At 38.5% G+C, this 16,843-nt stretch overlaps 1 protein-coding gene across 3 annotated transcripts in view; it reads right to left on the bottom strand.

The window, feature by feature from the left end:
* SYN2 (synapsin II) overlaps positions 1 to 16,843 on the bottom strand; it is a 210,345-nt gene that overhangs the window by 182,050 nt on the left and 11,452 nt on the right. The window lies entirely within an intron of this gene.

Here is a 16,843-nt window from a genome sequence, read left to right as displayed (position 1 = left end):
CCCCAGCTAAATACATATCATATCAATCTCTTGCTCCCTATTCTGACTCATACCTGGAAATTATCTAAACTCACTACTGGTCCCAGCATAACCTGTTTAATTCCCAAATGGCATAAATAGTAGAACTGCTTATAACTCATTACTTTGTATGACCTCTTTCCTGACCTTTATGCCAAAGTTCTTCCCCTAAGCTTCTTCCCAACCAGAGATGAAATTTCTATGACTCTAATAGCACAATTATTCTGCTTTCAGAGTCAAGAAGTAGGAAAAAAAAAACCCACAGATTTTCAATTTAGACAAACATTCAAATCCTCACTTACCACTTTCTATCTGTACGCAACTCTGGGGAAGTTACTTTACCATCTGCTTATATGTAAAATGGCAATAACACTTCTTTGTAAGTGTAAGAATTCAATTAGAAAATGTATGTAAAGTGCCTGGTCATTTTAACTTTTCAATGTCAGTTCACTCCTCAGTTTTGTAAAATGGAAGCTGACATTGGCCCCAACTGGGCAGATACTATGCCTCAATGTAAAAGCTGTCCTCAACCAGTATAGAACTCATGGGATCTAGGGACATTTCAAGGGTATAGATGATTAAAAAGGGGGCAAATGGGTGGGACATCTTTATATGTGTTTAATTGGGAAACTGATTCCCAACCTAATGCAATTCACAGGCTCATTACATTATACTCTGGGCCTCTCTAGGCAGGGAAATGGTTGTTAGAAGAATGAAAAGGCACACTGCTCCAATTACCATGAATGCAATGCATTACAAATAAACATATGTTTCCAGTGACAGAATTGAAGAGATCTGTTATGGAGAAGAGCTAGGAAGAAGCATGAGCCACAAGTCTGACTCTAATTTTTCACAAAGGAGGTAAAATTACAACCTTGCCACTTCTACCTGTGATGACAGTTCTAATGGTAAGGACACCACTGAGTTTATTACAGTGTGGAGACTTGCTGCCCAACAACAGGGCCTCTTCCACTCCCTTACCCTTTTGTTTCACACAAGCATTACACATATATCCAATACTCTAAGCCAAGTAAAAAGAAAAAAATAGTGTCACCAAGGCTCTCTCTAAACAAAATTACTTCTAAGTGTATGGGCTTCACAATTGCCATAGCTACCATCCAAACACTGCTGTGTCAGTCAAGGATGCAGAGTCTAGAGGAACCCAAAATTCATTAAGCAGTACTAATCCAAGTGATATTTATAATTCTTCATTAGTCCTCATCACTATAAATATGATGTTCAAGTCCCTTTACAAAGGAGCCCTCACCTCTCAACTCATATCATCTAGCATTCCTCTTTCTTCCTGTTTTCATCATACAGAATATCTAAACTAAGAACATAGTATTACCAAAATAATAGTGTCTTTTCATGCTTTCCTGCCGCATTCCTCTACCTGAAATGCCTTATCCCCTCCAATCTCCTAATCCACCCAGTGAATTTGTATTCTTCCTATAACTCTAGGTCAGATGACTCCTCTTTAATTAATCTTTCCCATTCTCCTACTCTAGACAAAATTATTTATACTTCCTCCATTCCCTCATGGTGGTCAGAGGATAGTGTGAAGGCCTTGCATACACCAAGAAAATGTTAAAGGTGAGGGGTGCCTGTGTGACTCAATTGGTTAAGCGTTGGACTCTTGAGCTCGGCTCAGGTCATGATCTCAGGATCGTGGGATCGAGTCCTGCATCAGGCTCCATGTTCAGTGAGGAGTCTGCTTGAGATTCTTTCTCTCCCTCTGCCTCTCCCCGTGCTGTCTCTCCCAAATAAGTAAATAAATAAATCTTTAACAAAAGAAAATATTAAAGGTGAAATTTTGCTCATCCTAGTTATGCCATTCATAATCTTTCACAAAGTAATACTTACACTTATAAGAGATCTTCTAAGTCTAATGGATTTCAAGCATATATTTGTTACATAATCCTTTGCTTTAACTAAAATCTCAGGTGGAAGCTCAATACATACACAACAAATAGAACCAGAGCTGTTCTGGTTGTAATAATAAACAGTATCCAAAGTATCTCCTACTTGGGTCTTCCCACAGTAGGCCCTGAGGATGATCAATGGAACCACTAACTCCAATCCAACTCCCTCTTTTTATAAATTATAAAACTTTGATCAAGAGAAGATTAAGGGGCACCTGGGTGGCTCAGTGGGTTAAGCCGCTGCCTTCGGCTCAGGTCACGATCTCAGGGTCCTGGGATCGAGTCCCGCATCGGGCTCTCTGCTCGGCAGGGAGCCTGCTTCCTCCTCTCTCTCTCTGCCTGCCTCTCTGCCTACTTGTGATCTCTGTCAGTCAAATAAATAAATAAAATCTTTAAAAAAAAAAAAAAAGAGAAGATTAAGAATATATAACAATTTAGTATTAGGGCCACGACCCAGGTCTCCTGCCTTCTACCTCTATTACATGTCATTCTTGATCTCCTACTCTTGGGGGTAAAAAGCTACATGAAGAAAAGTGGTATGAGAGAGAAATAAGAGGCTTAACTAGCCTTAAAAATTCTATGGGAGCTTCTTCCATTAGCCTGCCAGCTGGAGCAGAGGATATGCCAGTATAATATCTACCTTGAGACAGTCTTAATGACTGGCTGCTAAGAGATTCATTGGGGAGGCAGAAAGGGCCTAAGGGACTGGGTGGGAGTGGAGAGTGGGGAGAGGGGGTTGCCTGGTTAGGAGGCTACTGTTTGCAGGGCCAGCTAAGAACTAATTCTTAGAAGGGGGCCACCTATACTACAAGCTTTCAGGGTCTTCAAGAAGACCCCCTTCCACCCACAAAAAAGAAAGGAGGAAAGAAAAAAAAAAAAGCAAAAGGCACCTCACTGACAAAATGTAATTTCTATGTGATGTGACTGATTTGGATTCAAGATCTAGGTTAAATTCTTGTCGGCAATTATGAGTTGCCTGACTAACCTGTGATCATCAGTTTTATGGCTTATAAAATCAACACAAAAACACTGATTTCAAATGAGTATTATCTTGATTAAACAAGATAATATAAGTAAAAGCATTTAGGCAGTACCTGGTATATAGCAGGCATTCAATAACCAGTATTTCTTTTCTCCGCCTATGTTAAATAGAGCCCTTTCTGTTCAAGTTTCTTAAAACATAAAAGCCTTTGATATTTAAAATACTGCAATACTGAGTAATTATACAACTCATTATGAACTGAAAGCTATGACTGCCCTCAACCCCCAAAATCCATATGCTGAAACCCTAGTCCCCAGTGTGATGGTATTTAGAGGTAGGGCCTTTGAGAAGCAATTAGATTTAAATGAGGTTGTAAGGGTAAAGCCCCCCATAATGGGATTTGTGCCCTTTTAAGAGTTTGAAGAGTCCAGAACTCTCTCTCCACCATATGAGGGTATAGCAAGAAGGCAACATCTATAAACCAAGAAGAGGACATTCATGAGAATGTGATTATGCCCTTACCCAGTAAATTCCACTCCTGGATAGGGAAAAAGACTATATTCACCAAAAGACATATACAAAAATTGTTCACAGCAGCATTTTTCATAACATTCCCAAACTGGAAATAACTTAAGAATCTACAAACGGCAGAATAAATAAATAAATTATGATATATTCAAACCATAGAATATAAGTGAGCAATGAAAAAGAATGAAGTAATGCTCCATATAAGAATACAGATGACTCTTGGGATGCCTGAGTGGCTCAGTGGGTTGGGCTGCTGCCTTCGGCTCAGGTCATGATCCTATGGTCCTGGGATCGAGTCCTGCATCAGGCTCCTTGCTCAGTGCAGAGCCTACTTCTCTCTTTGCCTCTGCCTGCCACTCTACTTGCTTGTGCACGCTCTTGCTCTCTGACAAATAAATAAATAAAATATAAAAAAAAAAGAATACAGATGACTCTCATGAACATAATGTCAAACAAAAGAAGTTAGACCCAATACTGTTTATATTGCATGGTTCCATTTATATAAGCTCAAGTCAGGCAAAATTAATATATGGTGAAGGTAGTAAAAATAGTTGTAACCTGTTGGGGGAGGAGACGTAATGACTGAGAGGGTACCAAAGAAGCTTAGCAGGTACTAGTCATATTATATATCTTGACTTGGGTTGTACTTTGTACTTTGCAAAAACTCTTTGGGCTATACACCTTTATACTTCAATGTTTAAAAATTTTTCAGGGAAAATAAACCTCTGGAAGAGATAACAGATTGAAGGTCATAAGGTCACAGAGGTCCTTTAGCCTAGGACTACACCCTCTGACTTCCTTGTATCCATTCCTTCTTCACTGTCGTGGTCCCACTATTCCAAGCCTCCAGTATCTCAGAGATGAACAACCAAAACATGCTCCTAAAGTCTCCAGGCTGACACAAGTTCTACCTCCTCCCAATTTTCAATACTGTCTCCAGATACACCTCCCTTAGGAAGGCACTTATCATGATCGAATACTCCCTTGGACCAAAACCTTCACTATTCCCACTAACTATAAGATAACTCACCATTTGCAAAAGTGATAAAAAGCTAACAAAGTCTATTCACTTCCCAAGGTTACCCCCATTCCATCCTCCATCCTTCCTCACTATTTCCTTGGGGGAAAATAGTACTTTAGAAAGTTCTATTTCAGGGTACCTGGGAGGCTCAGTTGTTAAGCATCTCTCTTCAGCTCAGGTCATGGTCCCAGTATCCCAGGATCAAGCCCCACATTGGGCTCCCTGCTTGGTGGGGAGTCTGATTCTCCCTCTCTAGCTCCCCTGTGCTTTTTGTGTTCCCTCTCTCACTATCTGTCATAAATAAATAAAGTCTTTAAAAAAAAAAAAAAGAAAGAAAGAAAGTTCTATTTCATCTTCAAATGATAAAGATTGGCAGCAAAATATAAAGAATAAATCCAGCTTCTGGGAAAAAAATAAAAGTAACTTTATCTCTCTATTCTTGGTTTCTTACATGAGATAGTAATGGCAAAAATTATTTCTTTTCACATAGCACTTTCATAATCTACTTTATTTCAATGAAGTCTCACGACAACCCTAGAATGCAGGCATTCTCACTGACATTTATGCATAATGACACCAAGGCTCAGGTGAACACTAAGATTACTATCCAGTTCTCATACTCTTGGGATTCTCTGCAATAGATGAGATTTATTTCTGACAACTTCCTACTATTCTTCTGAGCATCTCTCTCACCCCATCTCTACTCCTCCACCACCAGGTGTCTATTCTATATTCTTTCTCAACAGAGTATTGCTTTCATAGTGTGGTTATAATCCTCAATATGCTGCCTGAGAGCACCATAGTCATCCTCTTATAGATATTAATAAATTCCCAGAGGCCTCCAAGATTAGAAAATTGTTAAGATCCAAAGAACAAATCTAAAATGTGAAAAGTTTAAGCAATTTAAGAAGAGGTAAGAATAATATTTAGAGGAGTTTATCTGCTACCCCCAAGAAATTTGTATTTCTGCAACAATTTTTTGAGGCCTATATAGGCCAGTGTGCTAAAAGCTGAGGCAAAGAATGAAACAAGGCCCTTGCTCTGAAAAAACTCTCAACCTAGTATAGACCCCATATGTGTCAGCCCTACATGTAATGCTGACTTTATTTTTTTTTTAAAGACTTTATTTATTTATTAGAGAGAGAGAGAGCAAAAGAGCACAAGCAGGGGGAGCTGCAGGCAGAGAGAGAACAGGTTCCCCGCTGAGCAACAAGCCCAATATGAGGCTTGATCCCAGGACTCTGGGATCATGACCTGAGCTGAAGGCAGACACTTAACCAACTAAGCCACCCAGGCAGCCCTGGAGTACTGACTTTAGCTCAAAGAATCTAACTCTTGGCTCCACAATCACAGAAGTTTTTGCTAAGTTAGATCAAATACCCAAAAAGACCTTCTAGCCACTGTCATCCATTCCTCTACATCAACAATGAATGCCCCATTTAAAATCAAACCACCAAGTAAGCAAAATCAACAAGTAAACCGCTAAAGTCCAGAGCAATCATTTCACATATTTATAAACAAACATTAGGGAAAACGTTCAATCTTACCTGTACTCATAGAAATACATATTAAAACACTCAAATATAGCTTTTATACCTATTAACACTTAAAAAAATAATAAATGTCCTGAAGAGTGGTAAAAAGGTTGATGGACTACAAACTGTAAAAACTTTTTATAGGAAGCAGTATAGCTTCTATCAATGTTAAATATATTATAATTTTTTAAAAGATTTTATTTATTTGACAGACAGAAATCACAAGTAGGCAGAGAGGCAGGCGGGAGGGGGGGTGAGGATGAAAGGAGGCTCCCCACTGAGCGGAGAGCCTGATGTGGGGCTTGATCCCAGGACCTTGAGACCATGCCCCGAGCCGAAGGCAGAGGCTTTAACCCACTGAGCCACCCAGGAGCCCAAATACATTGTAATTTTTGATCAAATAGTTCTTTTCCCAAAAATTGAGAATGCCTATAGCCTTACTATGTACTAATCATGAAAAACATAAGTCAACACACTTCTCTAATAGAAATATAATTGGATAGGGGCACTTGGGTGGTTCAGTTGGTTAAGCAACTGCCTTAGGCTCATGTCATGATCCTGGAGTCCCAGGATCAAGTCCTGCGATCGAGTCCCCCATCGGGCTCCCAGCTCAAGTAGTCTGCTTCTCCCTCTGACTTCTCCCCTTTCATGCTCTCTCACTGCCTCTCTCTCAAATAAATAAATAAAATCTTTTTTTTAAAAAAAGGAAATATGATTGGATAAATCATGGTACAATAGCTATGAAAAAATATGTAAGTAACAACATATAAAAATTATTTGTAAGCAGAAAAAAAATTATAGCTAGACAACCACCACAAATATATAAAAAATATGTTTGCATATGGACAAATACTGGAAGAGAATATGGAAAAATGTGAAGCAGCTACACTATTACTATGGTGGTATTATGAGAAAAATATGTTTTATTTAAAACTTTCTTTAATTATGTTGATAGAATAATAAATCCCACTTTACTACACTGCTTGTTTAATTGACTATCTTCCCCCCCCAAAATTATAAGCTTTGCAAAGATGGGTCAACATCTCTTGTGCTCAGTATTCTAGCACAAGTTCCTACAGAATAATTCATGAAAGAATTAATGAAATACATGGGAAACCTCACAATAAATGTCCTCAAGAGCGGAGAGGAAGTGGACCGCTAGAAGTAAACAAAAGGTTGATCTCTATGTGCCTCTTTTTTTTTAAGCTCTTAATATGGGGAAAACCAAACCAACCACTAAAAAATCTCTGGGAAGTCTTTATTTCAAGACCACTGCAGAGATGCTCCTAAAAGGTCTGGAGAAAGACACAGGATGCTGGGAAGTAGACAGAATAGCAAGGTATTCCCAGGATTTGGTGGGTCGGGGGACATACGGAATCAAAAGGGACAGGAGCTTCATATCCTTTTCCTACCCCCAAATTCACTGTCCTTTAATTCTCAGAAACTTGCACATAATTAAAGCTGGAATTAAGGGGTGGAATGTAGCAAAAGGGACAGGTTATGTAGGCAAAAAGCAGGCAGAAAAAAAAACAGATCAGCAGGGAACAGTCTTTTTGGTAGGAACTTAAGTCTGATAGCACTCTGAATTTTGGCTAAGAAATAAATTCCCAGGTATAAAGGAAAATAAGAAGCTTTAAAGGAATTGAGCTCTGGAGAGAAAAATCCCCTTTCCTAACAACTTAAAATCAGTCTGAAATATACCAAGGAAACCAGAAGGATTCTAAATCATAAAAATATTATAAGCATTAACAAAAACACATAGGGAAAGGAGCTAATCTTTAAGTTGTTTTTCAACCAACCTACATGGTACCTGTTATAGACCATACAGGCTCTTTCCAGCTTAAGCAATTTTTTTATCCATCCTTAGTGCTTTCAGGCAAAAGCATCATAATTGACTAATGCAGAGCTCAGAAAAGGGGCACTGAGTAAGGAGAAAAGAGCACAAAGAAGAATCTAGATTTTTAGATGTAGCTCTACCTATTTCACGTTGTAACTATAAGTGAATCACCATCTATCTACCTGAGCCTTGGTTTCCTAATCAAAACAGGAAGTTATACCAACTTATAAGATTAAGATAACAAGTGAAGGGACACACGCAAGTCAAAGCATATAATAAATTACCAAGATTTACTTAAATGTGTGACCTTATTACAAAATCCTAAATGCTACAATTTCTTTCCAGGGTCAAAGTTAAGTTGAGTGCATTTTTTTCAACCAAATGTGAATGCATATGCTATCTGAAAGCTACAGGAAAATCAGTCTTATCCCACTTTACCAAGTTAACTCACAGTTTATTCTTTCAAAGAGTAGACTTTTCATGAGGGCAAGTGTAATAAAGAATGCTTCTCTTTCCCCACCCCCCACATTGGTGCTGAAATTCCACTATTCATTAGGTAGGATTAGAGATGTTTTTCTATTTTCCAGCTCTTTTTACAAAAAGGCAAAAACCTATGAAAAGTTATTGCCAATAACCATTAACAACTCCTAGCTAAGCAAAGATTAACTCAGTCTGCTGAAAATATATTAAAGGCCAGGAAATAGGGAAGCCAACAATAATTTGGCCTCCAATTGCCAAGAACCACCTGACTTCAAGGAGGTTCCAACCCCCAATGTCTCCAACCACCAAAATTTCCCAATTCCCACATTTCAGCACATAAAAATCATCCAGACTAGTTCCTGCACTGAAAAATAAGACCTCATGTCCCAGTTTTGTTTCAGAAAATTTGTTCACCTCTGGAATGGGACCTAGGTCATTCATAGGACATGTGTCCATGGAAAGGCATCGACAAGGAGAGAAGGCACAGAAAAGTGGGGGGAAAAAATTCACCACCTCCACAGTTGATTATAATCAACAGCCTTGATTCTAGAAAAAATATATTTGCTCCCCTAAATTCCTACTTCTCATAACTAGATAAACTGTGCATGACAATACTTAAGAGGAAATTAAGTGGGAAATTCTTCCTCATATCAACTCTCAATCCCACTTGTTACAATCGTTTCAATCCATATATATTTAAATCTGTGTGGTACAGTTTGCAATTTGACCTCACAACAATCCTATGAAGAAAAAAGGGCAGGTATTATTACTACAGCTTTAAGGATAAGGACATTAAGATTCAGAAACTTGCCATGCCTGAATTCACCTGGGCCATCTGATTCCAAATCTATGCTTTTCAGAACACCATGATGCTTCTTGAGGGCTTTTGGCTCCATTCTTTCCAAAGAATACCAGTCTCAACCTTCCTGTCATCACTTTCCATGGCAATGTTCACTGGCTTTTTGTGTAAGAACGCAGCAGTTTCTGCAAGAGATACTTGAGGCAGCATTAAAGGGAAATCATTAAGCTAAATATAAATATCCTTGAAAACAAAGAAGTTTGTTAAATGGCTGGAAGAACTGATATTTTTATCCATTTTCCAACTAGATTAGCCATCCACCTAGTTCTATGGCTCCTGCATCTCCATAGAAAGTATAGTAAGTCCATAGAAAAATATACAAGACCCAAAGTCAAAGACCTGAGTTCTAGTCTTGATTCTATCACTTCCTGGCTATGCGAGCTTGAGTAACCTCTCCATCTTAATTCCTTTATACATAAAATGAGAATAACATTAATTATGCCCCACAAATATTACTGTGTGGAGGACTGAGACAACGGATGTGACAGCACTCAAAGAATAAAGTTTCTACTAATAAGCCATCTCAAAAACTTCTTCCCGAGAGACTGTTTCAAAACACTAGTAATCAGTGTTTTCTAAACTATATGCAACAAACCACTGTAACTAAAATGAAGAAATATTCATTTAAGTTTGTCCTATTTTTCAGAATTATTTTTGGTGTCATGGAAATCTGTCTACAAATTATTTTACTTGACTTGAAGTCTTCTATAAATACTCATATGGTAAACTGTTGTCTTAAAGCTGCTGTGAAAATCTGCTCGTCATGGTGGAACATTTACTGAATCTCTCCATGTCCCAGACACTGCATTAGACATTTTCAGTTTGACTGATTCTCGTAAGAACCCTTTGAGATATATATTTATTTCCTCCTTATAGCTGAAGAAACTGAAGTTCAGAGAGAACAAGAAACTGTCCAAAGTCAAATGTGTGTTTATGTCATTGAGGATAAGAAACAGCAAGGTGTTTAGTGGCAAGAAATTTGAAACAAACACTGTTATTCAGTGATCACACAGAATGTTGGTTAAGAGCATGGACTCAAAGTTGGACAACCTGGGTTCAAACCTGGATTCACTATGAGCTTTAGCTTCCTCATTTGTAAAATTAAGTTCATAATAATAATAACCTATTTCATAACCTAATAAATAAGTTAATAACATCTACTTAGAGCACCACTTGTCACATGGTATATCCAATACATTAGGTATTATTATCATCATTTCTCCCACACTGCATACCCAAACTTCTCTCTTTTCACTGCCCTGAAACCTGTATGCTACCTAGCCTAAATCTCCTCTACATACACATTACTCATTACTGTTATTATGCTTTTGCTCTTTCTTTTCCTTTTAAGTGAAATGCCTCTTTCTTTCCTCATTAATCTAAATCTCACTCAGCCTTCAAAGGCTAGCTCAGATCTACCCCTTATATGAAACATTTTCTGATTTCATTAGCCCACAGTAATTTCTTCCTTCTCTGAAAAACTCTTCATAATGTCAATCTAACCTGTAGAAATCACTTGGTTTCTTTCTTTCTTTTTCTTTCTTTCTTTCTTTCTTTCTTTCTTTTTTTTTTTTAATCACTTGATTTCAGTGGGTGGGAATGCATGTTAGTGCAGCCACTTTGGAAAAAAGAGTGCGGAGGTTCCTCAATAAATTAAAAATAGAGCCACCCTTTAACCCAGCTATTGCATTACTGGGTATTTATCCCAAAGAAATATATGTAGCGAAAAGAAGGGCCATATGCACCCCAATGTTCATAGCAGCAATGTCCAAAAGAGCCAAACTGTGGAAAGAGCTGAGATGCTTTTCAACAAATGAATGGATAAAGAAGATGTGGTCCATATATACAATAGAATATTACTTAGCCATCCAAAAGGATGAATACCCAACATTTGCATCAACATGGATGGAACTGGAAGAGATTATGCTAAGTGAAATATGACAAGCAGAGAAAGTCAATTATCATATGGTTTTACTTATTTGTGAAACATAAGGAATAGCATGGAGGACATTAGGAGAAGGAAGGGAAAAACGAAGGGGGGGGTGGTGAGGAATTGGAGCGGGAGACAAACCATGAGAGACTGGACTCTGGGAAACAAACTGAGGATTTTAGAAAGGAGGGGATGGGGGGATAGGAGAGCCTGGTGATGGGTATTAAGGAGGGCATGGATAGCATGGAGCACTGGGTGTTATACGCAAACAATGAATCATGGAACACTACATCAAAAACTAATAATGTACTGTATGGTGACTATCATAACATGATAAAAAAAATAAGTAAAAAAAAAAGAAATCACTTGATTTCTAAGGGCTTCTGTAGGTGATTTAACCCAAATCCCTAAATTTTGAAATAGAAATTGAAGCTTAAAGAGCTAAATTGCCTATGGTGACACAAAAAGTTAACTGGCAGAGTAAACACCTAAATCTGGATATTTTAAATGTTTGCAAAGCTCCTTCTACTCTACTCTCCTAACTTCTATCTTCCTTGAAGCTTATATTCTATAATTATCTGATTCAAAGTATTAACTGGTCTTGTGGCCTTCATGGCAACTAACACACTGAAGTTAGTGAACGTTTGCCAATTAACTAGCAGATCAATCTTTCCTGATGCCCTTTGGTCCAATGGTTGAAGTGTTAATACGTTAACACTCTGCAACACAGGATGCAATGGAACTTAAATTCTCACCATCAGGGAGTGATAGGGGCCAAAGAGGGAAACATATCCATATCCCTGCATTTGCATCACAGGGTCCATCACATTCCACTGCACACCCTCAAATTTGGAGCCCTGCACCATGAGACTTGGAGCACAGCACACTCCAGCATGTCCCCCTGCGCCCCCCTCAACACACACAGCTCCCTCTCTGGATTATTACTGGAATCCGGAAGTATAAAAGAAACAATCTTCAGTTACTTTTTCATTATTAATATTAGGGCCCTTCAAAGATTTGAGTCTATAACAGAAAAGAGACCTCAATTTCCTTCCATAAAGCCCAAGTCTCTTTTTGCAGGATTACCTCAGGCTAAAGTTACTGCATAAAGTTGCTAGGTCCCTTGAACAAATAAATAAGAGGTATTTATCCTAGAAAGGTATTATAGCTGCACTTAGGAGGACTGGAATGGAAGAATGGTCCTAGACAGAAGGAAAAAGAAAGAACAGACTCTAAAATTTGAGAAAGGCTCAAGTAAACAAAGACATCCTAGTGCCTAAGCTGAAACAGGGAAAGAAAGAGAGAGCACATGGCTCTTCTCCAGAAAACAAGCATGGAGTGTTTATGCCCATCAGAAGAGGTGTTAGAGAGGGGAAGAACAGGTACATCATCAGCCTCTTATAAGGGAGGCCAGTAAAAATAATTAATGCGTTTATAGCATTTTACAGCTTATAAAAAGATTTTTATATGTATCACTTTTTAAAAGATTTTACTTATTTGAGACAGAAGGATACAGAAAGAGAACATGAGCAGGGGGAGAGACAGAGGCAGAGGGAAAAGCAGACTCCCTGGTAAGCCAGGGCCCCATCTCAAGGCTTGATCCCAGGACCTAGAAATCACGACCTGAGCCGAAGTCAGACACTTAACCATCTGAGCCACCCAGGCATGCATATATATGCATATCATTTCTTAATGAATAATCACTTTTGTTAACATAACTCTTGTTTATATTTATAGGGAGCTGAATAGTTGCTTTTCCTCATCATTTGTATTTTCATAATTTTTTTCATAAGTCATTGAATGATCCAATAAATAATTACTGAAAACCTTCTCTCTCATACCAAATGCTGGGGACATCAAGGTTAAAGTTATAGTCATTGGGGCATCTGCCTTCAGCTCAGGTAATAATCCCAGGCCCTGTCTCAGGCTCTCTGCTCAGCAGGGATCCTCCTTCTCCCTCTTCCTCTCCCTGTCAATCTGCCTACTTGTGGGCTCTCTCTCTCTCTCTAATAAATAAAAAAAATCTTAAAAAAAAAAGTTACAGTCATTGGCCTCAAGGAGATCTCAGCGTTGAAGATGAGGAGATGAGAAGACAGACAAATAAAATTTGATTATAAGTTAATCACTATGAGATAAACAAACATATTATAGATTCTAACACAAACTAGAAGATAATAAAGGAGTAAGTCTAGTCCTGACTCTAAAATAATCAACAACTGAATTGAGTCTTAAAGATGATCCAGGCAAAAACACAGAAGAAGACTTTCAGGTAGCAGGAGTAGTATAAAGACATAGAGACATGGCAAATTCAGTTAAACTTAAGTAGTTTGTCATGGTTATCAAAGTGGATGGAGAAATCAAAGGTAGAACTGAAGAGGTAGGCAGAGTCAGATCATGAAAAGCTTACTGTGTATCTCCTTTCAACACATTCCCATCAGTCACAATGCTGTTTAGTTCTCCAGAATTATCCTTAGGCTAACCCAAAGGAATTTCTCACGAAAGAGGGGAGAAAAAAAAAAAAAAGGCAGCTTGGGTGGCCCAAGATTGGAGTGTTTGCTGGACAGGGAAAAAAAAAAAAAAAACAAAAGCAGGATTAACTTCAGAAAAATGAGCTCCAGGAGAGCTGAGTGTCAATATAGGCCACAAAGGAGAGCTTCGGTCCATAATTTTATTCCATTTGCCTTTATTCTGCTCAAAGCTACCATGAGCCAGATAATACTTTCCGGTATTTGTAGGCTGCTATTGGATCTCATTCAGAGCTAAATCTCTAAAGAGTTATGATTTGGACTGGTTGAAAACTAATAAAGTCAATTTGCATTTCATAGAGCATAAGTAAGAGCAAAAGCATCCTAGTGCTTGTATTTGCAGTGAATAAAGATGTTTTCCAACATATACCTCTTATCCTCGAATACTTTTTCTCACCATTGTTCCCTTCTACCCCTTTTGTCATTCTCTGGATCTCTCTCTCCTTAGCTCAATTTGGCAAAGATTTATTGAACTTAAACTATGTGTCAGACATTGCTGGATGCTAAGGATATAAAAATGAATAAAACATTAAGCCTGCCACAAAGAATTCTTCATCACACAAATAGATCATTGTTTTGAGTCCGGTGATAAAGATAGCCATATGACTGAAGGAGGGCATGAAGGGGACAGAAATGCCCAATATATCCAGGGGTAATAGAAGAATTTCTGAAAGAGAAATATTCATCTCAGTCTCAAAAGGTACATATGAGTTCAGTCAAGAAAAGGAAGAAAAGAGAACAACAATTGCATGTGGAGTGAACAGCATAAACAAAGACAAGGGGAAGGAATGCCATAATGTGTGTTAGTTCAATAGTTCAATATTGCTGTAAATTGAAGTTTAGGAATGGAAATGGTTAGGAGACTGAAGAAGAAAGCACAGGTCAAATCATGGGAAGGTGATGAACTTTACTAATCAGACACGGGATAGACATGAAAAGCTTTAAGCAAAGGAGTGAATGAGTCAGACTTGTATTTTAAATAGTTCATTCAAGCTATTAAGTAGAAATCATTATGAAACTTATAAGAGTTCTAGGTGAAATTAATGAGAACTTGAAATAGGCAACAGTCAGTGTCCTCAGTTGAGACAGAGAATAGAGGAGATAAGGAATTCAATACTGGAACAAATGACCTTGAGTTGCCTGTAACCACCCAAATGGAGAAATACAGCAGGCAACTAAACATGTACGTAAAGATCAGGACAATGTTCTTCTCTGAAGGCTGAGGTGTGGGAACTGATTGCATTTAGAAGATAAATGACATCTTGAGAGGAGATGGATCAGGGAATGTGTGTAGAGTGAACAAAGAAGTGGGCAGAAGATGGGGCCCTTAGGAACACTTATATTTAATGAGGTAATCAAAGAAAAAGAACAGGGATACCTGGGTTGCTCAAGTTGGTTGAGCGGCTGCCTTCAGCTCAGGTCATGATCCCAGGGTCCTGGGATGGAGTCCCGCATCAGGCAACTTTCTCAGCGGGGAGCCTGCTTCTCTCTCTGCCTCTGTTTGCCTCTTTGCCTGCTTGTGATCTCTCTCTCTCTCTCTCTTTTTCCCTCTGACAAATAAATAAATAAATCTTTTAAAAAAAGAAAAGAAAAAGAACAAAAAGAGTGAGAAGGAACTTTAAAAAGATATGAACAAAGATTGCCATATTCAGAAGTGAAGGGACTTCCAAATGGAGGATAAAGTGTCAAACCAATCCATGAAAGTATAGACTGACACCTTCCTTTGGATTTAGCAAGAACAATCAGTATTATAGAGTAGAAGCCATTAGTGCAGAGGGGGAAATATAGGATAAGGGAGTAGAGATAAGAGTGAGACTTCTATTTCACATCTGGAAGAGTGACTAAGGTGGAGAACAGATTTTGCTTGTTTCTTTATTTGCAGTGACAGAACAACCAGCAGAAAATGAAAGAATGAACAGAAGGGAAAAGAAGAGGTAGAATTTAGAGCAAAGACATGGAGGAGGGAATGGGTCTTTTTTAAAACAAGACAGTATCCTCAAGAATGGAATAAAGAAAATGATCATTGAGGTAAGACAGAGAACAATAGGAACATTCTAAAGGAACTGTGAAATAATCACATGGAATCCTAAAAGCTAAGTATGTGTTTAGAAGAGTGTAACCCAGGATATAGCAAAAGTTTAGGATTAAGAGAGTAGTGACAGGGGCACCTGGGTGGCTCAGTGGGTTAAAGCATCTGCCTTCAGCTCACCTCATGATCCCAGGGTCCTGGGATCCAGCCCCACATTGGGCTCTCTGCTCAGCAGGGAGCCTGCTTCTCCCTCTCTCTCTGCCTGCCTCTCTGCCTACTTGTGATCTTTGTCTGTCATGTAAATAAATAAAAAAATCTTTTTAAAAAAGAGAGAGTAGTGACAAATGAGTCTGAAAAGATAAACTGGAGCATGTTGTAAATAAGCTTCATGAGCAAAAATGTGTTAGAGAAGAACATTAAAAGAAATTACAAGATTTGTGGATGCTTTTGTTTAATACTTTGAATGCAATGTGAAAGATAGACTGAATAGGAGAAAAGAACACAGACATAACTTTTTTTTTAAGAAAAATATTTTATTTATTTGACAGAGAGATCACAAGTAGGCAGAGAGGCAAACAGAGAAAGAGGGGGGGAAGCAGGCTCCCTACCGAGCAGAGAGCCCAATTCAGGACTTGATCCCAGGAATCTGGGATCATGACCTGAGTCGAAGGCAATGGCTTGACCAACTGAGCCACCCAGATGCCCTGCACAAACATAACTTTTTTTTTTTTTAAGATTTTATTTATTTATTAGAGAGAGAGATGGGGAGAGAGCGAGCATAGGCAGACAGAATGGCAGGCAGAGGCAGAGGGAGAAGCAGGCTCCCTGCTGAGCAAGGAGCCCGATGTGGGACTCGATCCCAGGACGCTGGGATCATGACCTGAGCCGAAGGCAGCTGCTTAACCCACTGAGCCACTCAGGCATCCCCAAACATAACTTTTAAAGCCATTCTGATTCTCTCTTCCTTCATTTCCCCCTTCCCTAATTAGTCACAAGTGAAACTGAAGCACTGCTATTTTAGAATTTATTTATTAAACAAAATAAGGATTTATGTGGTCCTGTCCATAACTGTTAATCAGCTGAGTCTAATAGGTAATATCTCTCTTATTTAAAAAAAAAAAAAATCTCTCTTTCCCATCGTGGTTTGCGTGGAGTTAGTTCGTGGGTCTGGGAGATC

The sequence above is a fragment of the Mustela putorius genome, unplaced genomic scaffold, assembly GCF_011764305.1.
Source record: "Mustela putorius furo isolate JIRA1106 unplaced genomic scaffold, ASM1176430v1.1 tig00003850_pilon_pilon_pilon, whole genome shotgun sequence".
NCBI classification, from domain to species: domain Eukaryota; kingdom Metazoa; phylum Chordata; class Mammalia; order Carnivora; family Mustelidae; genus Mustela; species Mustela putorius.
This window is presented reverse-complemented; position numbering and strand designations above follow the sequence as displayed.